Here is a 23544-nt window from a genome sequence, read left to right on the forward strand (position 1 = left end):
GATGCCCATTTTCCGCAACAACGTTTGTACAAATGCAAAAAAAGAAAAAAAAAAAGTTGACTTAGAAAAGAAGCGAGAGGTGGATAAATTGCTTTCTATCCCTCCGACAGGTTTCCTGGAACGTGATGAAACACTCTTCCGCCATTGTGATCCCTGTGTCCGCGCGCCGGAGTGAATCAACGTTGACCGGAAAAATAGTAATGGCGCGTTCGTTCTCGTCCCGCGCTCGACGCCAGTGTGTCGTCAGCGGAGCCCGTGCAATGCAGCGGGCGACCATATCCAGCCGCCGGGCAAGGGTCGTCCTCCTAAACGGTTTCGAACGTCGACGCCGGCGAAGCGAGAGCCGCTTGCCCCACGAGCCTCAAGGCCGCCACTTCGACATTTTCATTGAGGGAAACCGTGACAAAGAAAAACAAGCTTTTGTGGTGCCCCATTCCGCCGCTCGCTGGAGGGACGTCGTCTGCTTCTCAGAGCGTCGTCTGCTATTTGAAGACCACCTGCGAGCAGAACCTCAGAGAATTCGAGCAAACGTCGAGACGAACTGATATGGCGTGTGTTTAGGGAGATATCATAACGTGTGGGCTTTTTTATTGGGATTAACCGTGACAAAGAGCACACTTATGCTCCCTGTTCCTTCGCTCGTTGAAGGAAAGTCGTTTGCCTTTTAAAGGCCACCAGCGAACATAGGGCAAGCATCGAGCAAACATCGCAGCGGGCTGATGTTACGTTCACACAGATTTCATATCGCATCGACATTTTTTTTATTGAGAGAAACCTTGGCAAAGGGAATAATAGTTGATTCTGCGGTTCTCTGAGAGGACGTCGTCTGTTACCGAGCGCGTCGTCTGCCTTTTCAAGATCGGCTGCGGACACCAGCGTCGAGAATTCGAGCGAATCTGCGGCACGGGACGGGCTGAACTGATGGCGCTCGTTCCCACATATCACATAGTATCGACATTTTCATTGCGTGAAACCCTTTCACCCGCGCGCTGGAAGGACGTCGTCTGCTATCGAGCGCGTCGTCTGCTCTTTCAAGACCACCTGCGCTTCGAAAACTCCAGCAAACATCGGGTGCCGGAGGGACTGACGGCGCGCGTCCGCGGAGGAAATGTCACCGCGTCTCAAAATCTAGTCGACTTCAAGGGGAAAGTCGCGTCCAACTCGACCCGCGAACGTCGAATCCAGCGCCCGGCGAACGCGGTTGTTGGGGCGAGGCTCTCGCAGGCGGCGCTACAGGGGCCGCGGTGGCCCGCTGCCACAGAGGCCTAGTTCCGGCTCCGTCCGCGGCGCGCCGCTCGGCGCGTCTCCCGGCGTCGGCCTCCGATTGGTCGGCGGCGCTTGCCCTACTTAGGCTGCCGCCCCGAGCCATCGCCGTGGAAAAGCGTTCGCCGTGTGTTCTCGGCGCGGTCGCTCACATCGGACTCGTACCCGAGGGGCTTTTCACCCTGCGTTTGTAGACGCCGACGACCCCTTGACCACCCGTGCGTCGTTGCCCCGCGGTCAGGACCCCTTCCGCCGACCAGCCCCGAACGTACACACTCGCACCGCAGGCCACCGCCGCGCAAGCCTTGGATTTGAAACCAAAGTGTGCTGTGTGTTGTGTCTGCCGCCGCCGTGTCGGAGCGGCGCCCAAAGTAGGCTTACCGGCGGCCGTCGCGTCGTCGGGCTCCTCGGGAATTTGGTGTGCCCGCTCGTTCGGATCTTGGGCGACGCACTCGAACCCGTGCTTCGTCGGGAACGTTTTGAACCGACACCGGATCATCCTGGCGACCGCCTCACGGTAAGTGTCGGCGGGGAACGGGGATCGGGCGACCGCGCACATGGCCGGCTGTCTCTCGCTCGACCGGGCGTCGCTCGGGAGACGCCGCTCGTACTCGTCGCCGGCGTCGTCGCCGGCGCGCGGGGTTCTCGGCGCCGGTGCCTCTCGTCGGTGCGCGGCGGCGACTCCAGGGTGGGGCGGGTTCGGGGTCGCGGGTCGTCGCGTCCCGTCCGCGATCGCTCGGTGATGTAACCGCGAGCGCGCACAAGCGGCCGCGGTGCCTGACCCTAATTTTGAAGGCCGGTCAGTCGCAGTGGGTGACCCCTCGGAAGGTCGCCTCGTCCGCGCATGCGCAAAACCCCGTGTTGCCGCGCGGCTCGGTTTTTGTGTCGTCTGTCAGCGCAAGGCCCCGGGCCTCTCACACAGACCCGGGGTTTGAACACTCGCCTTTTTTCTTTTTTTGAACCGTTTTCGTGTTTGTCTCCGGCTTTCTTGACTCACCTTTCTTACTTTGGGTCTTCCTTTTTCTTTTTTTTCCTTTTCCACCTGGTTTGTGCTGTTTCTTTTTCTCTCTTCCCTCCTATTTCCAACTGCACCCCCTCAACACGGGGTTTGGACTCAACGTTTTTCTCATCGTTGTCGTATTTTCAAGCCACGTTATTTTCTCTTATCTTCTTTTCTTTTTTTGTGTGAAAGCTTTCGCCAATTATTCGGATCGGGTGCTACGCTTCGCTTCTTATCGCCGAGGCCGTGTTCCAGTCGCTCTTCGCCTGGTTACGTTGTCGGTTACGAATCCGACCGCGTTTCTAGGACAAGTAGCTCCGAGCCACGTTCCGTCGTGCCGCCAGCCCGTTTTTCGACGTGCGGGTGCGTCGGTTACTCGATCCGTTTATGTAACGTCGCGTCGCCCGTGCCGCTAGCCTATATTTTATTGTAACCCATCGAGGTATTTTTTTTTTCTTTTTCGCTTGGTGGCAGTTTTTGTCATTCGCGCCCGTGGCAGTGGGGAGCTACACAGGTTCCCTCCTCGTCGAATACACCTGTCGTTGTCTGCTTTGGCCGCCTGTGTACATTGAAGCTTGACTAGGTTTAGACATGCTGGTTTGGGTTACAGACGATCGAAAGCCAGGACCGTATTTGCATTGCGAATTTCTAATAGGACTGTGCGTGTGTGTGCAACTTTTAGCAATGCTGTTTCTTGAACTCTATCGCTTCTCTGCATTCTCTCAAGGTTCAGCGAACGTTCTTGTAATTTCGGTTTCGCCCGCGCTTATGGTCAAATAGCATCTAGATTTTCGTCGTCGGTTTCTGTTGTCAATGCAGTCTAACTACAGCAGTTATTTGACACACTTACACACACACGCGAAGCCGTTATTTGACACACTTGAAACCGTGGGCGCCAGTTAGCGAGAGATCAGGTTAGTGTAACGCCAAGTAGGGCACCTGTAAATAGTGTAGGTAGGTTATTGAGATTTTATCGGTGGTACTACGTCATTTTGTAGCATGTTTTTGTACGACGTGACGAAGCTTTGGAAGGCAACACGCTTTACGAGTCTCTCTGCTTTACCGGCTGCCGATAGCTGGTTTGATGACGGTGGAGTCATACTTTATTCAGTACGCGCGTCAGCGCCTCAGGCCCTCGACATAGTGAAGCAAATTGCGTTAGCGAACACTCCGTTCAGCCGATTGCGTTAATGGGGAGTTTTCGTCGGCCGCGTTTCCCCCTCCGCTAAGCCCCCCGCAACGAAGAAGCCGCTACTGCGCCTGCGCGCCAATGGCCTTGACTGTAGAGTGCCGGGTGGCGTTGCGGAGGGCGTTGCGGGACGGCCAAGACGATCTACCAAAACTCCCTATTCCCAAAAATCCGTGCCACGGGGAGGCGGAGCGAGTCAACACCACATAGAACAGTGGCTTCAAATTTATTTGAGTGTGGGCGCCAGATAGCCCACACCGGAAAGGTCGAGGGCCAACGTAAGAAGGGGGGTATAAAGATTTAGGAAAGAAGAGGCCTCGTGCTCTGCTTTTGTGTAGACTCACAGCTTTTCCAGTCGTTCCCCATGATCAGCGAGCGAGCTCTACCTTCAGGGAACGAAAATGGGGTGCGTCCATTTGTCTTGTCATAACTTTGCACCATTTGGGGGATTGTCCCTGCATCGTTACTTGTGAACGAAACGCTAATACGTGTGCGGTCTAAAGTGTAACCCACCATGGTAAGAGAGCTGTATAGGAGGTACCCCCGCCGACATTACAAGCTAAAACACCCGATCCGCACTTATTTTTGTGCTTGCGTGTTTCGTTTTTTTAGCTCTAATATCTCTAAATATGTCACTTAGTCCGAAGTATGGGACTTCGCATTCCATTCCTAAGCACGAAGGACTGTTTCAGCTTGTATTGCCCGCGACAGTTCAGGGTTCACGCCGGAGCAGCACGGAAGCCATGCGGGGAGACATTCCCGAATGTCGCGGTGTGGCAGTCGATTTCGTATATAGCTTAGCATACAGGGGACACCCCATGGGGCGTTTTGGTGTCTTTCTGCTAGCGGTAAACTGGGCCAACTCGTATTACCGCCGACGTGTGTACGGGCCCGACCTTACGACTTCCGAAAGCGCTTTCCCTGCGCGAGCAATATCGTAAACAAAGCACTTTCGCCTGAGTTGCGCTTTCGCTCCCATAAATTCGATAGCGGGGAAGCAGAGTATACACAAACAGTTTCCAGGAAACTCGTATATATTTCCGGTAGCGTTAGACGCGCGACAGCGGGGCTACTTCGCAGCTCTATGCGCTGACCCCGGGAATCGTGACAGGAGACAACGATCGCCATGTTCCCAACACTGCGGCGCAACAGATTCTGTCAGAAGTTCCCAGGTGCGTTCGTAGGGTCTCCGACACTGACACTGAAGGAAACGACAATAAAGAAAAAAAAAAAAAAAACAGAAGGCCTTCTTTCGTAGGGACACTCCGAATCGAAACAAGCGACTCCATGACTGATATTACTAGACGTGTCGTTTATTTTTAGGTACACTCACTCGTGTTGGCGCGAAAACTTTGTCGCTCGGATGGGCCTCTTGCACTGCTAAATTTGCGCGGTACAAGCCGCACCGCGCTACGGCGATGTATTAAACCCCCCCCCCCCCCCCCCCCCCCCCCCCCAAGCAGTGGCAAAAATGTCAAGAGATGGCTCTATACTTCGTTTCTTTTTGGTAGATGAAGACTTGTGCTTAGCCGCGATATGAGATTAATTTTTCCTTCTACATTGATTACGAACTCAATCGGAGATTAGTTAATTTGAATGAGAAGCTTCGGCCAGGTGGCGCAAGCCGCCGTCCGATTTCAAGGGTCCAGTCGTATGACTCGTATCCATCCATCCTCGAGTCCGGGCGACGACGACACGACGGGTTCAATCAACAATGTCAAACAATCAAACAAAGCCTTCCCTGTACATGGTTGGTTCAGCGATGGTAGAGCACGTTAGAAACATGATGAACGCCACGTTGACGCGCTTTGGACCCTGTATAATTAATACTCAACTCGTACAAAAAAAAAAAAAAAAAGTTGTAGAATATAAAAAGAAAGGGAAAGTTGTAGGTTGGAGCAAGCAATTAAACTAAGACCAGTACCGAGAAAGGATTTACCAGGTAAGATACGGTACGAATAATGAGATTGCCTACTGTGAAACTGCGTTATTAGTAACGTTACTTCAATCACATAGTTTGCGAGAAAAAAAATTAATACGCCGTCCAAAAGCAGTTATTGTTACTTCATGCCCGAAGAAAAAGCCCTCCAGCAGGGAAGTCTCGTTTATAACGCCCGTTAATTAATTCGTACAATACGTTTAATCGTGAATGGCTATTTCTTTGAGATAACGACGATAAGTTGGCTCCCGTTAAAAGTTAAGTTATTGAAGTGTGTTCATTGCTATTGTGAGTGACGGTGAGCGGCATGTGTTGGTATAAAGGTAGAATCGAGCGTCCTTTTTTGCTTGTTTCTGAATAAAGAAAAAAAGTATTTATGACGCGTTCCCTTTGACTGTAGCAACGAGGAGCCTTGGGGATGTCGCGCACCAGCCGAAATTCGAGGTCGACTTTTTCGACCTTTCATCTCGAAGTTGGACAGAAGTCCAACTTTATCTTTCGAACAGAAGTTGGACACATGTTAGACTTTTGTGCGCACGCGCGTAGATTGAAGACGAGCCGATGGCACTTGGTGGAGGAGAGGTGCAGCATTTTAGCTAGTTGAATACCCATCAATTTTCCTCATAAAAAAAAAAAAAAAAATAATATATGCAAGATCGTCGAACTTCATCGAATTTTACCAAAAGGTCGATGCTTCGCCTAATCGGTCTAACCTTAGAGGAGGAGTAGTTCGCTAAGTTCCTTATGAGGATCATTGCTACTGCGGCGATCTAGCACCACCCAGAACAGTGAGAATCCCGTGTGCTGGAATTTCGACGTCGTCAAGGTCGAGCCAAAAAAGGAGCATTTTACGCACGAGCGCTGCGCCGACGTTCGACTGGACCACACGTTTAATGAGTGCATCGAAAGACGCTCGGTTTCAGATTCCGTGTGGGGTGAGATGGATGTTCGCGGGCTTCGATTATTCTAGGTGTTGGGCTATCCCATCTTCTTGCGTGTCATGCTGTCGGATGTTGCGATCCTCGCGGTTGGCCGTAGAAGTACTGGCGAAAAGGGCGCCAGCCGCAAGGGCCCTCGTCGTCACGGCGTGCCCCGGTTTCCACCGCCAGGATAACGGCAGGCCACAGCATGGCACTTGCACGACGTCAGCAGACGGAAATGGAGGGGCTACTTTTGTTGGAAGACGCGACCAGAGAAGACGCGCTCCAGGCACCATGGTAAAGCTTCGCCCTGTGCCCAGTGACGGCCTATCACCCGTTTGTCTTGGCCCGAACGCAACGTCTCTATGGGAGCCCCGTTTTTATCAGCTTGTGACAGCCGGCTTGTTACACATTATCGAACGACGTGTTTCGTAACAACGCCGTCCGTGCTTTCGTGCCCGCGCCCGTTCATGCGGGGGGAGAGGCTCGGTATCTGGCTTTGGCTCGGGCTTCCGTTGGCCACACCGGCGAAGCGTTTTGAGATTATTACTTTTTACAGTCTTCTCTCTCGGGGCTTCTTTATTACTTTTTTTTTTTCGTCACCGGAGGTTGTAGATATTTAACCCGGGAACGAGTAAGCTCTCTTATCTCGCTTGCTTTTTGTATGGGTGGTTAGACTTTTTGGACCTAGGTGGCGCGCGCCACCTAGGTTCGTTGTTACGTCTGTAACCGTGATGAAAAGGTTCCGCTCCTCGTGTGCCGTTACTGATTCTCCCGTCTATACATGTACGTGTGTTTAAGAATAATTATTTGTAATTTCATCAAAATTGGCACGTTTAAACCGCAAAACGGATATCGATTTGTTTTCCTTCTGCAAGCCAAATTATTTAAGAACGATTTTTTTTTTTTTTGACGTGACAAAGAGTATAACGCATTTGAATAATTGCCTTCTGCGCGCTGAAAACTTTGTCTACGGGCTCTGTTCTGCGTAATGTCGAACGCCACGCGTGCTTACACGCAGTCCACTTATTTTTCTCCCATGCGATAAACGCTGGAAAGGTGTATGTGCTCACTGAGAGCTTGAGAAACGGAGGGGGCTTGGGCAGCATCGCATTATCGCTCCGTGACCAACGGAATTGCGGCATTGGCCGACAAGAACCCGGAAGAGCCAATCGCGAAGCGTGAACAGTTTAAGCCACGCCCTAGCCTTTCTTAAAGTTTTCATGAAATTTATTTTGGGTTGGGACAAGGGAATTTAGAGTGGGATTTTTCGGATCGCGTATCGTTTAGTGAGCCAAAAAGAAAGAGGCTAGAAAGTGAAAGCCTGCTAAGGTTCGAATATATAGCGGATTATTTCTTACCTCCTTTCCTTCGAATGCTCTCCGCCTTTTCACCGCGGTGCCCAGCACATCAGCCGAACCCAGCTCGCGCATTGGACCACGAGAACTACGTCACTCGGACGTACGCGTTAACAGTCAATCCGTCGACGAATATATTTGGATTCGCGTTCGTGGCCAATGAGGCAGGCCCTGACGGCATTTATCGTCACTTGCGAGTGACAAATTTGGTGCTGCAGCGCGGGGGGAAGCTCGGAGTCGTCGCATCAGGTGCCCAAGCACGCACGACCACATAGTTTCTCTCATTTCGCTTTTGAGTTAAAGATTAAAACTAAAAAAGAAGAAGTTGAAAAAAAAAAATCATTTCGGGGTATTTTTTAGCTGGCAGTGAGCGTAGTCGGTGGCAGTTTAAGGAGGCGATGGTTGCTCCGCCTCCAGAACGGCCTTTCTGCCTTTGGTAACACTTGGTCGCGCGCTCGTTGCCATCCATATCGATGGAGCTTCTACTGCGTACTTAACCCGTCACCGACCATACGTATCAGCGGAGTAATAATTCCGCTGGTACCGTCGATTTCAAACCCGCGACCCCCTGTCATCCTGTCAGGATTTTAGTTTTGAGTCTCGTTCGTCCATGCAGAATTATACTGCTGTATCGCACCGACACGATAACGTCAGCACGGCGACGTTTATTCGTCTTTTGTTATAATGCATACAGCCAGGTAATAAAGTAATAAAAGTATTAATATTGGGGGGGAAAAAAATCGAGACCCATGAATTTTGTGTTATCCATGTTTCTATTTGTTTCTATACTGCGGTTACTTTGCAGGGTTCTTTGGGAGCGCGATGGCAAATCGGTTTTTGCTGTGGCTCCCGTTCGAGATGGGCCCTGTATTTAGAGAGATTTTATCTTCATTCTAACGAATTTCTCGTCTAAGAAAAAATCTTCACGATATAATTAAGATCGCTACCCTCTCGTCCCTGTGTCTTCAGATACATGAAAGGAGGGTAAGTGGACCCTTCACGTTACGTAATGTAGAAAAAAAAAAAAAAAAAAAAAAAAAAAACCTAAAGCGAGAGTGAGAAAAACCTGAACAAAGACCTTGTACCCTCATGCACCCCCCACTCGCTGGACTGTACGTTTCGTTTGGCGATTGTTTGTTCGTTTTCTGCAGATTGGCGTTTGCGGCGATCTTTGTGTTGTTCGTGCGTCGCTTGCGTTGTGCGTGCGTGCGCGTCTAGCGTCCGCGTGTTTGTGTGTTGTGAGTGACCCGGTTTTGTTTTGCCCGGCCTGCCTGCCTTAGCTTGTGGACTGGCGTGAGTGAGGAGGTCGAGAAGGCCCTAACGTGGCCCGATTTTGATGTCAGCAGCCGGAATACGTATATATCCCTCGCCCAGGTTCCTCCTTTCCCTCTTCCCCCCCTCTCTCTCTAGCCAGTCCTAGATTCGCTCGGCGCCGCCGTTGCTGCCTGCGGTGCTCCTAATGCTGCGGCTGCAGTTTCGTTTTCTTTGTGCGCGTCTCTGCGTGCACTGTCATTCTCGCCGCTGCCCCATCGCCAACCTGTCGATGTTTCTTTAAAGGCGTCCGATTTTTATCCGTCGGCAACACTCGTCGTGCCTCTACAGAGAGAAGGAGAGAGAGAGAGAGAGAGAGAAATGGCGGCAACCGGATCTTCAAAATTTTTTTTTTCTTGGTTTGGGGTATTGATATTGGCGATAGCATCCCGCTCACATTTGCTCGTTGTTGCGGCCTTCAAAGGCTGGTCTCTGCACCGCCGGTGTGGAATATCTACTGTCAGTATGCTAAGGATGTCCGGGGCCAATTAAATCAAGATAGATTTTTTTTTTCGCTAAGTTTGATTGAAGTTGTACTTGTATCTGCGTGCGCGGAAATGCAGAACGAGCTGATGAGGGTAACACACTAACTATATCATTAAACTATTCTATGTTTACATAAGCATTGATAGTCATTTGCTAAAATTTAAAAAAAAGAGTGTAAGTTATGTTATTTTTCCAAAATTCGAATTTTTTCAGTGAAGTATAGGCAAGACTGTTTAAGAAAGCGAACCTTGTTCGATTTTTCCAGAAGTTCGAAGGTTTGCCAAAAAGTTCGCAGCGTCCCTACCCGTTTACATTCTCCGCGTTGGCGAGTTCTTATTGTCTTCGGAAGTTCTCGCTGTTGAGGCGGTTACTCCGACGTCACCTTTGCGGAACTTTCGCGGAGAGAAGCTGTGCGAGTCCGGTGACCGCGTTGACATTTGATAAAGGTCTGTTTGGCCGAGACAGGCAAGGTAAATGTCGCCCTGCAAATGGCAGGATTAGTACCCTGCCTCGTTTGCAAAGCAAGCCGTTTTTCCGTCTTCTTTTTTTTTTTTTTTCCTTCCTTATTTTTGTTGATTAGCGTGGCGTTGCGTCAAGATTGAAGGAGCCCTGCGAAAAGACGCGATCTGACGGCGGATTGGCGGCGGAGTGGGCTAGCGCAGACCAGCTGGAAGCACGTGGAGCTAAAGTTTGCGCTGCAGAACCCAGGATCCTGGGTTCACCACCCCTGCCCGTTTCGATCTGGATCAGCATCGTACCGGCGTGCGGTCGTGTATCACTGCTGCGTGATGCACGTTAAGGACCCCAGGCTAGCGGTTGTACCGCACTGTCTAAATTTCTCATCTATACAGCGAGTGACTCGTCGCAACTTTATAATAGCTGACTAACTACATGCTGTGTAAATATCCAAACAACCACAATTATTACGCGATCCGACAACCGCTGCACTCCCATCCTCTGTATCTTCTTTTGTAATGATTGAGGAATTTAAAGGAAGTATTTGGAGGAAAAGCTTTGGGACGAAACACATATTTGTGGTAGCGCTGGAAAACCTCAATCAACGTGTTAACCGTAGAAAAAAAAAAAAAAAAAGACTATTTGTGATTGTTTTTGCACTTTCGAGTTCGCATTTTCGTTAGAAGCGTCCCTGATTTTGCGAGTCATGTTCATTCTATTTGTACAACATGAGACGGTGCATTTCCGAACTTTCACGTCATTTACGAGCATGCATGTGTGATTCTGTCTTATGATCGAATTGCGTTGCGAATTTTAAAATTGTGTCAAATGCAAGGTATCACCCAGCGCGGATTCCGAAATTGATGGAGCGTAATTCGGGTGCCAGTTTCACGAAAGCAGTTTAGAGAAGTTCACTTCAAGACAGAGTTGGCTTTACGAGTGCGTGACATATTCTCTTTCCTCGAACACGTGTGTCTCTTTCCTTCTTGTTTCTTTTCGCTGGCACCTAACTTTCACGATCGAGGTGAACCGCGACTAAAACAGGTTTTCGTGTCCCCTGCAGCTTTTAATGCGCTTTTACGGAATAGTCAATAGGCTTCCTGAAAGGTTTCGCTTTTTTTTTTTTTGTCTTTACCTTGCCGTTCTCCACCGTAACCGCGAACTTCGAAGGTTACGCGGTACAGTATTATTTATAACACCTGCCCAAGGTTGTTCCGCAGGCTATTGAAAAAAAAAAAAAAAAAAAAAAAAAAAAAAAAAAAAAAAAATTGAACAAATAATAAGAAAAGAGAGTTAACTGTATTTGCTGGGGTCACCGCGTTAAAAAACTCCCACTCAAAGCCATGAAATGCCAAATGTTGTCGTTAAACGAGGTAAACATTAAATCCAAAGCTTCTGGGGTTAGTGTGGAAGCGAGGCCTATCCCTGCTCGCCGCACGTGTTAGCTCGCGCGGTCAATGTTTCATGCTACTTTTCACCCCTAACTGACACACTCTTCGTACTGGAGAATCCAGTGTTGCGAAGAGCCACCGGCTTCCAGGCGTATACTTGTGTACGGGGTGCTTTCATTGGACCGTAATAGGGCCCTTTTCGGAACCCTATTTGCCTTTCGCCCCTTTTTGTCTCCCGAGTCCCGATGTCCAAATAAGCAGAGTAACGGGAACGTTCGTGTCACTCCGCCAAAATGCGAGGCCCGGAGGAACCGGCTGTCGTCTGCTGGCCAAGACTCGTCTGCTGCGAAAGCAACCGACCTGCAGGATGAACGTCCACCGCCGCAACATTGCCGACTGCTAGAGTAGCGAGTTCTTCGGAAACAGTTCATGAGACAGCATTCCTACGCTGAATTTACCGGCGAATCTCTGGCGGGTGCTATGCCACGGCAGTGTTTTGAGCGGAAACGGTCGATTACACGGCTGGGGTCGTTCAAACATCTTTCAAAAGCCGCGTTGTTCTCGGAAGAAAAAGTTTGATCCGTATAAAGTGTCGTTTAGAAGTAACATATCTTCGTCTTTCTTCAGTGGTGTGCCGTGTTGTGGTCAGAGGATTCTGACCGTAACACTACTAAAAGAAAGAGAAGCCTAGAACTACTTCTTGTCGCGGACGGCGCTGTTGCTATGGTGGTGCATATACCGTTCACTGCGGATACTTAGTGAATAAGATCTAATACGATTTTAATCGCGCGGACGTCTGCCACCGAAATGACGGATTGGCGTTGCCTGAAAACAACCAACACGCACGCTCTGCAAACATTATGCGAGAGTTCTCCCTGTTAATGCACGCGTTCGGAAACGTATAATTGCTCGGTAATGTTTTAGGCGTAGCGCGCGGGACGTTGTACGTGAGATGGCGGAGGCCGGCGATGACGTGGTTAGACCAGCCAGCCGCTCGCGTCTGGGCAAGATTTCCTCGCGTGTCATTTTGTGTAGCAGGGGAGAGGTTGGAAGCGAGTTTGTTGCGCTTCGCTCGGTCGTCAGCCTCCTCTGGAAGTGCGTAAAGGCCGACTGGAAGTGATTCATAAGACCGCGGGAACGCTGATCTCCGGCCAGTTTTGCGTTTTCTCTTTCTGCTCCTTTTTTTCTTCTTCGTTGCTTTCTTTTTGTTCAATCGTGTGTGGGACGTTGTTGCTCCGATACTCTTATTTTCAGCGTCGCCTTAGCTTGCTCCGTAGATTGCTGAGCGGTTGGTTGGCTGTCCCAAGTACTTTGTGGCGGAAACAAGTAACCGCACTGGATTATTAGAGTGTTGCTAACGTAAGAAATGCGGGGCGCAGTTCATCCGCTCCGCGAATCCTCGCGATTCTCTTTCTTCGGCGTCCTTCTCGGCCAGTGCTGCGATCCCATTGATTGGAGAGCGATAATGCGATGCCCGCCACGCCTTACCTTTCTTAAGTTGTCCGTTACTATAAAGCTGCTCTGCCGTTCTTCGAGCCTACAGCCCTCCTCGATGAACATCTCGAGGTTCTCGTACACAGTTCGTGTGGGATGAAGCTGCGAACCCTGCAGCCTACTCCGAAAAAGGAACTCCGATTTCGCTCCTTTCTCTTTTCCTAAATTTAACCTTTTCGCGTGTTTTGCCGTTTTGTGTTATATATATTTTTTTTTCCGTGTATGAAACCTGGTAATGTGTAGGCGGGAAAAGGTGAAAGGTGTGCGTGGGATCTGTGAGGGGGGTGTCCGTCAGACCTCAAACATCGTCCCACGCGTTATCTTTGCTGTAATCCGACGTCTCTGCGATTTCATTGTTCTCGTCTTATTTTGTTTCTGGGTATGCGGTTATACGACAGCGCCGCTTTTAGAAAGCTCCGTCTATCGAGTTATTTATATAACGCAACCGTCACATTTGGGGCCGCCGGAGAGACCGCCCGTCTCGCATATTGATTTCACCTTCATTGTTCCCGAAAAAAAAAAAAAAATACTCGTTCTTTTCTCCCGGGATTATTTTTTTCACGTGTCGGCGCTTACTTTATGTGGGTCAAGTGCCGCTTGTGTTGCGTCAGGGTTATAATAATCCGACGGCGTCCCGTCGCGCTCGCTGTAGGAGAGCTAGCCGACACCTCCTTAAAACAAGGCCCAAGTGCTGGATTGTCTACGTCATCAATTGGAGGCCGGCGCAAAGATTAGGCGCGATTGCCGCGTCGGCGTTCAGAGCATTCGACCTAATGGCGAAATCCACTGGTCGTTTCGGACTGCGCCGGGATCGACTTTTCTGGAGCGCGCCTCCTTCACGGGGCAATCGGGATCGAGACGGACGTGTTCCACTCGTCGTTTTGGATCAGCTCTCATTCCACATCTCTATCCGGATCCGAGAAAAGTGGCTGCGCCGATTTCGGCGGATTCTACCGGAAGCTAGCCTGGCGAGGCCTCGGCACGCTCACGTGACTTCCTTTCTCGCCGTCGCCGGGCATCTCGCCTCGGAAGAATTCGTAATGGCCGCTCGCGGAATGCCGCCCGCTTTACTGCTGCTGCTACTTGATGACAGTTCGTCATCAAGTTGCTCGAACAGCTCTCCTAGCAGCAGCGGCGACGAGGATTGCTTATATATGTGTGTGTGTCCCGCATGAATTCGACTGCCTTTTTGGAACTCCGCAGAAGAGGCCGAAAATCGAGACGTACTTGGACACCGTTCACGAGTATTCCTATGATGAGGAGGCAAGTGCTTCGCTCGTGCATTGAACATGTGCGCCTGCATTTCGAAAGCACGTGCTTCGAGGTCCGGGACCGCGGGAAGGCGATTCCCGGGGAGGGGAATGACGGGAAGGCATCCACCGATCCCGGAGGAGTGGTCATGTTCCACGGGGGATACGGAGACGCAGCGACTCCGGTCGGATCGCGTGCTCCATCTCGGATCCAGTCTAGTGGTCCCGGCGCGCTCCGAAGCGACCAATGGAATTCGCCATAAGGTATCCATCCATCCGTTAGGCTTTCATGAAAGCGGAGCAGTCACACCGTTTCTTGAACTACCGAAGCTACCGACCGACTCAAGTGTTCCGAACACCGGGTCGACCATACAGGTGTCACCGGTGACATCAGAAACACGAGGCATGGCCAATTTCAACGCGGCTGTTGTTGGGTTCTGAATTTCTTAAGTTTTCGTTCATGGCCTTTCTACAGGCTGGAATTCGTCGGCAGGCACTGCTAGTCGCAGCAAACTGAGGCAGCGGAGCTAAAACGCTTCATTAATGTTTATTAAAGTTCGTTTAGTTTTCCGTCAATCAATCAATCAAGTGAGAGATTTGGTCTGCACGAACTGACAACAGAGAGCGGAAGCCCCTAAAAAGCGACGTGTAATAGTTGAGATAAACTTCAGAAAAAAAGCGTTTTCCTAACGGCACGAATTCGTGCTTCTGCGCCGCTCTCTTCGATTTACAATTGCGTCGAAAGCCGTTCCCGACAGCAGCTGCTTTTGTTTGGCACACGTGAAATGATACTTTTTCGTACAAACTACAAAATAGAGGCTCATTTTATTAATGTTTTGTTCGTTTTCCCTACCACCGCACATTGTTTCGCGGTTCTTTATTTGTTGTTGTGTAGTTATTTAAGTGGCGGTTACCTTTATATAAATGAACTAACCAATTGACACAAATTAATTAATTGGTTCGTGGTCCACTTACAGCATACGCTAACGTTTAATCGGATCTCGTTTTTCTTTGTCACTTTTTCTGTGTCCTCGTGTAAATGTGGCGGTGACGGTTATCTTCTTTCTATCCCCGATATCTCCTTTATTCGTTTTTGGCTTACACGTGGTCGGGGAGAAGCGAACGACTCGGTGTGGCCTGCCCTCCGTTCACGCATAAGCCGACAGCGCTGTGGGGGCTGTGCGCCCTGCGGACCTATCAACCACCTGCCCTCAGATCACCCGACCCCGTTCCCCGCGCCCGGGTGCGGGAGGGGAGCGTGATCACGCGGCAAAATATCGACGGTGCGGCGGGTCCGACGGGCGCGTTTTCGATTCCACCGCGCTCTTATCGTACGGGTGAATGGAGGAGCCCAGAGTTTGCCGGGCCAACACGTGCGAGAAACAGCTGTGGCACCTGCTCCGGAGGCGAGCACCATTTCCCCGTCCCAGTGTTGCTTGGTTGTGCCTCCCGTGTGTTTCGTCGAGTCTCGATTCGTTGGACCATCCCCGAAACCCAGTCGTCGCTTGTGTTTATTATAGTCTTGTTTCGCGGTGTTGCCGGAAATGCCGGGGCAGAAAATGGCGGACGAACAACAACAACTGCACTGTTGTAACATGCATTGCAGAGATTTGCACTTGAGCGTTGGCGTCGGCTGCGTACCAATATGGGTTCATTGGCTCGTACGGCGATAACCTGGGGCACGAGAAACGAGGGCAATTTAAATGCACCATGTTTCACTATTACAACAAAATAATAAAATAATAATAATTGAAATTTTATTTTCTTTTTGTGGCATCTCCGAATAGATCTACCGTAGTATATACTGTTGAGTATAGCGATCAAACGCACGCACGAATCTTGCGCCCCGATGAACAGCACCTGCTGTATACCGACTTCTGGAGCAGTTGATGGTATAAACGCAATGCACGGAATAGAATGCCGATCAACATTTTTTTTCTGTTTCCTCTTTTCGTGATATATTATTTCTTAGTTCCTACCACAAGAACTGTCGTTGTTGGCCCGGGCCTGCTGGCAGGCGCAGCAGCGATTGAAAGCATCCGCGTGACGCTTTCTGTTAACCATATCGCGTTTATAAGCTCGGCTAGAATACGTCTGTATCTGCGTGCACGTACATTGTGTTCGTATTCTGGTTCCTGCTATGGGCTATGCTTCGCTTCATCGTAAATTTTTGCGGATGAGGGAAAATCATCCCTCCCTAACAGTGTTGCCTACTCAAAATTAAAAAAAAAAAAACAAAAAAAAAAACCGCTGTATGAATCGCGAAAAGCCGCTAAATTTCAGGCGCGCTCAATTTACCGCTATAATTGGTCTAAAAACTAGACCGACTCTGAGCACAACGTTTCCCGTGCTTACGTAATGCAGAGTGTCATAACGCAGACCGCATTTTGAGGTCTCGCAGCGATTGGCAGAGTAGACGCACCGTATGTTTCGATCGTAGCTCGTTCCACATTGCTGCTTTTGGTTGTGTTTTTACGTCACGTTTTTATATCGTGGTGGAAAGCTAAGCGTGCAGTATGTCTTGTGCGGGGGCCTTTGTTTGACGTCTTCCGACGCCGATTCAAAGCGGAAGTTTGAACGATAGTTTTGCGGAAGGAAAATGAGGCACGAACGCGCGTTTTGTGCGCGCGTCGGACAGGTCGGAGGGGTGTGGAATGTTTCGAAGGTTAGCGTAGTGTATACGCAGCCCGCTGGGAGAATACGTAGCTTTGTCCCGCGTTTCATTCGTGCGTTGTCGTCCAGGGAGAGGCCAAACGTAGCCATGGGCGCAAACATGTTAGAGGGGGAGGAGGAGACGAGACGTCAGAGCGGGGAGGCGGTGGGTGGAGGGAGACATGCAGGTACAGCCTTTGCGTCTACCCCCTAATCCTTCCAATCAGAGTCCGACGCTCTGGCGTCCCCTGTCGCCTTCTGCACTACCTCAGTTGCTCAGCCGTGTTCGCTACTCCAACTCACTGTAGGTGGCGCCACTCGTTTTCCAAGATGGCGACTGTGGTGAGGGTCGGAGATGCGTGTTGGGGGGTATACCAGTTGCTGAGCCTGTCTGGTGTGCTGGCTTCACTGAGTGGCGCAAATTATTCCGGTTTATACGGGGAAGCTAGAGTGTTTTGAACGCAAATCACTCCTTCATCCCCCCCCCCCCCCCCCTGCCCCCCAAGAGAAAAAAAAAGAAAGACAAAATGGTGTTTTGCGTAATATTTACGCCAAGGGCACGTTTTGATTCTGGAACGAAACCGAAACTAACCTCTATTTTGGATTCAATTTCTCGGTACAGCTGTTAATTTCGGTTTCTTTCATAACTCAGAATGTGTCTCGCTTTCATAATTCAAGATGTTGCTGCCTTTTCTTGCTCCTGTTTCTTGCTGCCTTTTCTCGCTCAGCTAATTGTCGTGTGAAATAATGAACTGCGGGCCTTTTAATGGGTTTTTGGGCATTAAGAAGGTTACTTGTTTCAACATTACTTCCAGCGCAAGAATAACAGAATCAATCCAAAATTTATAAGATATCGCCTCGGGTGATGAGTTCAGAATATGTTCAGAAAATGTATAAATTAAGAAACGCAGTTTTCACTACAAAAAGTCAGACTGAATCCGAGTCAGACAGCAGAAGTGCGTGTTTTTTTAAAAATTATTATTACGGTACTTTCAGTGTTTGACTGTCTATCTTGATAACGATCTGAGAGTTTTTTATATGCTATAACAAAAAAAAAAAAAAAAAGACCTTTCTGGAAATACTATTACGCATAAATGGCGTATTTTTCTGATCGTGGTATTTATGGTGGGCCTATATTTCCGCAATTTGTATTAATAAAAATACTACGAAGGTAGTTTAATACGTAGTTTTTCAGGCTCTAATATAATTTGTTGCTTTTGATTTAATTTCGAACGCTCGAACAAGTATGTCAATCAAAAGTGTTCAAATTATCATCCCTGGTACCGGTTGCAGCATTTTTAATTAACGAGCAATAAAATAAAAATAGTCCAATATCAACGAAAACATTCTAGCTGATCTGAGAAATCCACGTAAAATTACAATAATTGTGTGTGCGGAGCTATCAAAATCGCGACTTTTGACAATTGGCAAAACTTAAAAAGTCGCCGTCAATCCTTCCGGACCAAATGCCAAAAGAAAAAGTAAAAAGAAGGATTTTTTTTTTCTTTTAATTACCAATTTTTTTTTTTTAGAACATTTATTTTTCATTTTTACGCGCCGTCGTTTTGCCAATCTCAACCTTTCCGGTCCGAAGGAACGCCCACACGCTTGTACGTCTGCTCACTGCAGCAGGTTTCGTTGGCGTTGGAAACCGGTGAGAGAGAAGTGAGTTGTTAGTCTTGCGTATACGAGCGAACGCAAGCACTCGTGTGTTTGCGTGTTCCACACTGCGCGAGCGCGGAGCCCAACATTGCGGTCTTGGGTTGGAGCATGGCGAAGACGCCCATCACCGGTGTACGATACTCTAATGCAAACGCGCGGAGCTTGCTTCTCTACGCAATACTCAAACTCTCTGAGTAAGGTGCAATCCCGTACCGGCTGCAGCACTACGTTGGGACAGTGAAGAGTGTTGCTTGCACTCGGTAATGGCATTTCGCGAGCCATGATCGCGAGCAGTTCTGCCGTGCCCGCTGAGCAGGACAATCGGGGGACTCCCTCACTAGAGCGCTTCCCGTTTCCGCCGCGGGAGGGCGAGCGTCGAGTTGGAGACCCCCCCCCCCCCCCCCCCCCCCCCCCCCTAAAAAAAAAAAAAAAAAAGAAAAAAAAAGATTTTTTCAAAAGTTTTATAATGCATAAAATTAATTAGAGAGAATTGATGAGGAAATTGGTGTGTCACGTGACGTATATTATTTTCTCGATAAGTTTAGCGGGGAAACTGAATGGTTGTATAGGTCACGTCGATTTCCCCCACTAAATTTGGCGGGAAAACTGGATTGGTGCTAGCCACCAATCCAGTTTTCCCGCCAAATTTAGTGGGGGAAATGCACGTCACAAGACGTCCATTTTCCCGCCAAATTTAACGGGTTACTGAATTAGTGTATAGGTCATTTGACGTGAATTTCCCACTAAATTCAGCGGGGAATTTGAATTGATGTTTTGGCCACAAGGGCTCTCACGAAGATGAATGGGTGCACTGCTGCCGAGTTGAGATTCGCCGCTTCGTCAACGGGGAAGTCTGCTCTCCGTGGCCAAAGAGGTCCCATAATTCAGCGTAACAATCGCTGCGCGTTTTGCGTGCAGGCACTTTCTGAACTATTCTGTTCGTTAGCGTTTTGGTCGACATTAATGCTCGTCTGTGTGTTTTGATAAGATGTTATTTCAGGTACTCGACCGGCAGGACTATTTCTTAGGCTCTAGTACCACCTGAGCGACACCGACCAACATCAAGAACGTGCAGCCTGCACTTTAAGGTGTCTCGCGATCACTGGTGCCAGCGTGTGCTTACTTCGCAAGCACCGAGAAACTGAGAGCTTTTCAACCTTCGCGAGGCTGCACGTGCTTGAAGTTTGTCGGTTGTTGCTGTTTGCCGCCAGAGTAGGACCGGCGACAAACGATGATTGTTCGTCTGTCGGTAGTCAAACAATGAGCGTTTGTCTTTTCAGTGTTTGTCACCGACACTAACAAAATCGTCGAAGAAACAAACACGCAGAAAAAGGGTGGTTGATGGTGAGGCGTGCTTGACATGGTTGCGAATATTGTTTGTTTGGTGTTTCTTCGCTTAATGCCCGAGAGTCCCACTAGAGCGAACACCCGCAGACTGCAAGCATGCCAAAGGTAGATAGGTGCTGGGATGCGCGCGACTACTGTCATAGTTGTCGGTATACAACGGCGGGGAAACGTGTCGGTTCAAATCGCCGTTCTTTATTTTTTTTATTTATTTATTTTTATTTCCAGTACGCTCGCTTGATTTCTTCGTATAGATAAATTGCTCGTGCACCCGAAGTGTTATGTTTCGTCAAATGTCCGTGCCTCGTACTAGCGCACATGCAGGGAACTGGTTGTTTACCTGTTTCCGTGATTGAGGTTGTGAAGTGCCCGACGCCGTGCTACTGATAATTGGGCCCCGAAGAGTGAAGATGGATGTGCGATGCGAAACGCGAAAAGGCGGCGACGACCTTCGATGCCAGGGAGACCCTGAACTTGGACGCTTTGGACGCCGTCGGTATTCGCAACAGCCTTGGGGAGGAAACAAAAATAATAATAATCATGGCCACTGGATGGCCATTTTGGTCCGGCCGCTCTCCTGTTTTCTTCCTGTTCGGAGAACTCGATTGGCACGGTTCTCTGGTAGGCGCAAGCTTGCGTGCTGCTTTTCTTTTTCTTTTTTTTTTGTTAATTGTGTTTCGGAGCAACTATCGCACCTCTCAGCAACAGTGGTACCGCGGTGTAACAATCGCACTCCCTAGTTTGTTGGTGGTCGACTTCACAACAGAGACGTTGGCTTACACCTTTCTGACAGGGAACGATGAAGCGCAGCTCTAAAATGGCCGGTATGAAACAAAGTTAGAATTAGGCATCACGAATGGAAGCTTGAACTGCTTGCTGCTGTTCACCGTCGATCGTCCAGATGGCAGCCCTTTTGCTAGGCGCCAGCTAGGTCGTGAAAATTGCGAATAGCAAATGTTTTCCTAAGTCCCTTCCACCATTCGCAACTTTCACGGCCTATAAGGGGCGCTCTAGCTCCTATCAAAATGGCTGTCATCTGGATGATCGTCGTAGAACAGCTGAACGAGGTTCGATCGGCGGCGAGTGAGTAATTCTAATTTCGTGAAATCCGTGCGATACGAGAGCCTCACGTCGCATTTCCGCGTCACGATTGTGTAAGAGAGCTTCTTTATTTTGAAGCCGATCATCCGGGAGCTAGGGCGCGCGATTCTCGGACCGCGGTGCCACCATCGCTGAAAGTTACGAATTCGCCGTGATTATATATATCCTGTCTTTTTAGATTTTCTACTCCAACTCTATAATGCGCAACTCTCTAGGGAGTTGTCGCGTCCGTTCTGCTACGTGAAGTGTACGGATCACGTTAATGTCCGGCCCGCGAGATTTCACTGTCCGGCCGGGGAAGTATAGACGCTTTACACACGCGCCAGAGTACAGCCGCCATTGCTGACCTTCTCTTGTTTTACCAAGATACCGAGCGACTGAAATTTGTGTGGACGAGCCTCCACAAAAGCCAATGCTGGGGAGAAAGACAGAATAAAATCTAAGGTGGCAATAACCTGGCCAGCTATGGTAATAATGAAGTGAAGTAAACGTAATAAGGGGAAGCAAAAACTGAAGGTCAGTTATGGCGGTGCCCATGCACAGCTGCTGCAAAGCGTCTATAGGAGCCAGGCAGGCGGGAGTTTTCTTCGGTGACCTCCGCTGAACCGCTCGTTCATTGTAACACGCGCGAATTTTCCCAAGCTCTTTTTTTTTTTTTTTTTCTCTCTCGACGGAAGGCCGGCGGCAGTTTGCGACTTTTTCGCCCTCGATTTTTCCCCGAAACGGCACCGGACCGGCGCTGCATGTCTGCCGCCACGACATTCTTTCCCTGTCCCCCAAACCAGACAACGACGACGCCCTAAACCAAAAAAAAGTGGGAATGGGGGAATTCGGGGTCTGGATCCGGTTAGCCGGTTCCGCGAGGTCAGTTGGTCCCGGAGGCCACCAGGCTGCTGGGGCGGCGACAAACAGTGCGCGGCCGATAAAGGAAGAAGAGACCGCGAACGGCTATCCCCCCCTCCCGCGCTGGCGTTGTTTCGTTCCGTCGGCGGAAATGGTGGTCCCATTCGCTCGCACGCGTTTTTCCGAATGGACACCGAAGGTTTTGAGATGGACAACTCGGACCAGGGTGACTGACGTCCGTGGGTGACACATCGAATTCTCTTCGTTTCTCGCGCACAGTCACAGACACTGTGACAGACCCGTTCAACTATAGCAACTTTCGGGTGGCTACGCTGGTTTGGGTTTGGCCGGACCCTCATTGCCTGTGGCTATAGGTAATAAATGAACCTTATTGTTTGTCTGGAAGTAATGTGCTCGCATCGTCGCAATGCACACTTACGAACTTGTTGTTTACGCGAGAAGCGCGTAATTAGAAGCGGCCTGGCCTTGGATCGTGAAGAGGAGGGCAGCGACGATTGCGGCAAACTTTCGTTAATGATGACCCCGTCGGCGACTCGGCCATTGTTTCGCGCTCCTTGGGTTGGTTCGGACGCTGGTACGGCGGTCAGAGATCCGTAACGGGCCACAGAAGAGTGTTCTTTGTTGTCTCCGCTGACGCGAGGGCCCGATGCGCCGCGAAGAGGCCCTCGCGAAGCTCCGCGGGTTTTGCTCGTCATCTGGCCGATTGTTACTACGCCGGCAGGGTGGATCTGTGTGGGCACGAGGACGCGTCCCCGCAGGATGAAAACAATGGTTCTTTCTTTTTCTTATAGATATATAAATTTATTTTTGTTTTGATTTTAGGAAACGCGGAGAGAACGAATGCCAAGTTTGCAGTCGTTTTGAGTCGGCAGATCGTGTGAGATGCTTTCCCCCGCTTCGGAAGAGACAAGGGATACAAAGTCTGTTTCACCTGTTTGATGGACCGGACTGGAGGCTACTACGGGCACCCCAGCAAATCTATCCATCCATTCATCCATCGATCCATAGAGGCTACTATCCATCCATCCATCGAGCAATTCACGTGACTACGCGCTCCGCGCCCCTCCCGAAGGCTACGCGACAGTTGTACGGCATGGAATTGGCTCGGAAGGCTCGTGGCGCCCCCTGCTGTCCATCGTTAGGTGGAGCCTAGGTGGAACGAAGCAGCCACGGAGATCTGTTGTTCTGACGCGCAATGAAGACAAGCGCCGTCACTTCTAGGACACCTGCGGGGATGTTTACGCCTGTCGACTCGAGGTGCTTGACCGGGGTATTCACCGACGCTTCTTTACCGAGTCTCCGTGTTTACAAACACGGCAATTTTCCTTTGTCAACAGATTACACTCGTAAATAGAGCCCTGCGCAGAAAACAAGTATGGATCATCCGCCGCCGCCGATCCGTCGCATCCGCAGTGTTCTTAGATTACTGTGTCCGGCGGAGTAGAGTCCAAATAAGACGATTAGGATGGACTCGTGGCTCGTGGTCGTCAGCTAAGCTCTCCTACTTAGTTGCGGGGGGAATGTGCGCGTGCTGTGGCGTCCTTAGGGCTCCTGTTTTATTTTTGCTTCCTTTTTTTTACGGACCACGTAACGAACCCGGTTTCGTTGTCGCCCGACTGCGATGTGACCCACATCGCCGTCCGGCAACAACACAAACCGGGTTTGTTCTGTGTGACACCCTGGTTGCCGGACCTCTCGGATGTCACCCGTCATATTTGACGGAACCGGCTCGGTGTGCTCAATATCCCCAGTTCTTGCGCTGGACAGGATGTACATTTAGGATGAGTTATATGCATGTTTTTTTTTTTAATATTGTTTCTTAAGCGTACACGTTTCTCGTATTCCGTTTACTTTGAGTAGTTTT

The 23544-nt window shown here is 49.8% G+C and overlaps 1 protein-coding gene across 1 annotated transcript in view; it reads left to right on the top strand.

Annotated features, from left to right (window-relative positions):
- The first annotated feature begins 847 nt into the window (after nucleotides 1–847).
- The window catches only part of LOC8051300 (ecdysone receptor), a 210975-nt gene continuing 188278 nt past the window's right edge, over nucleotides 848–23544 (top strand). Inside the window, exon 1 of the mRNA XM_040205666.3 lies at nucleotides 848–1780. The gene's annotated coding sequence lies outside the window, so the exon portion shown is untranslated. The remainder of the gene's footprint in view (nucleotides 1781–23544) is intronic.

Source organism: Ixodes scapularis, unplaced genomic scaffold (assembly GCF_016920785.2).
Source record: "Ixodes scapularis isolate PalLabHiFi unplaced genomic scaffold, ASM1692078v2 PGA_scaffold44__24_contigs__length_19508400, whole genome shotgun sequence".
In the NCBI taxonomy this organism is placed as follows: domain Eukaryota; kingdom Metazoa; phylum Arthropoda; class Arachnida; order Ixodida; family Ixodidae; genus Ixodes; species Ixodes scapularis.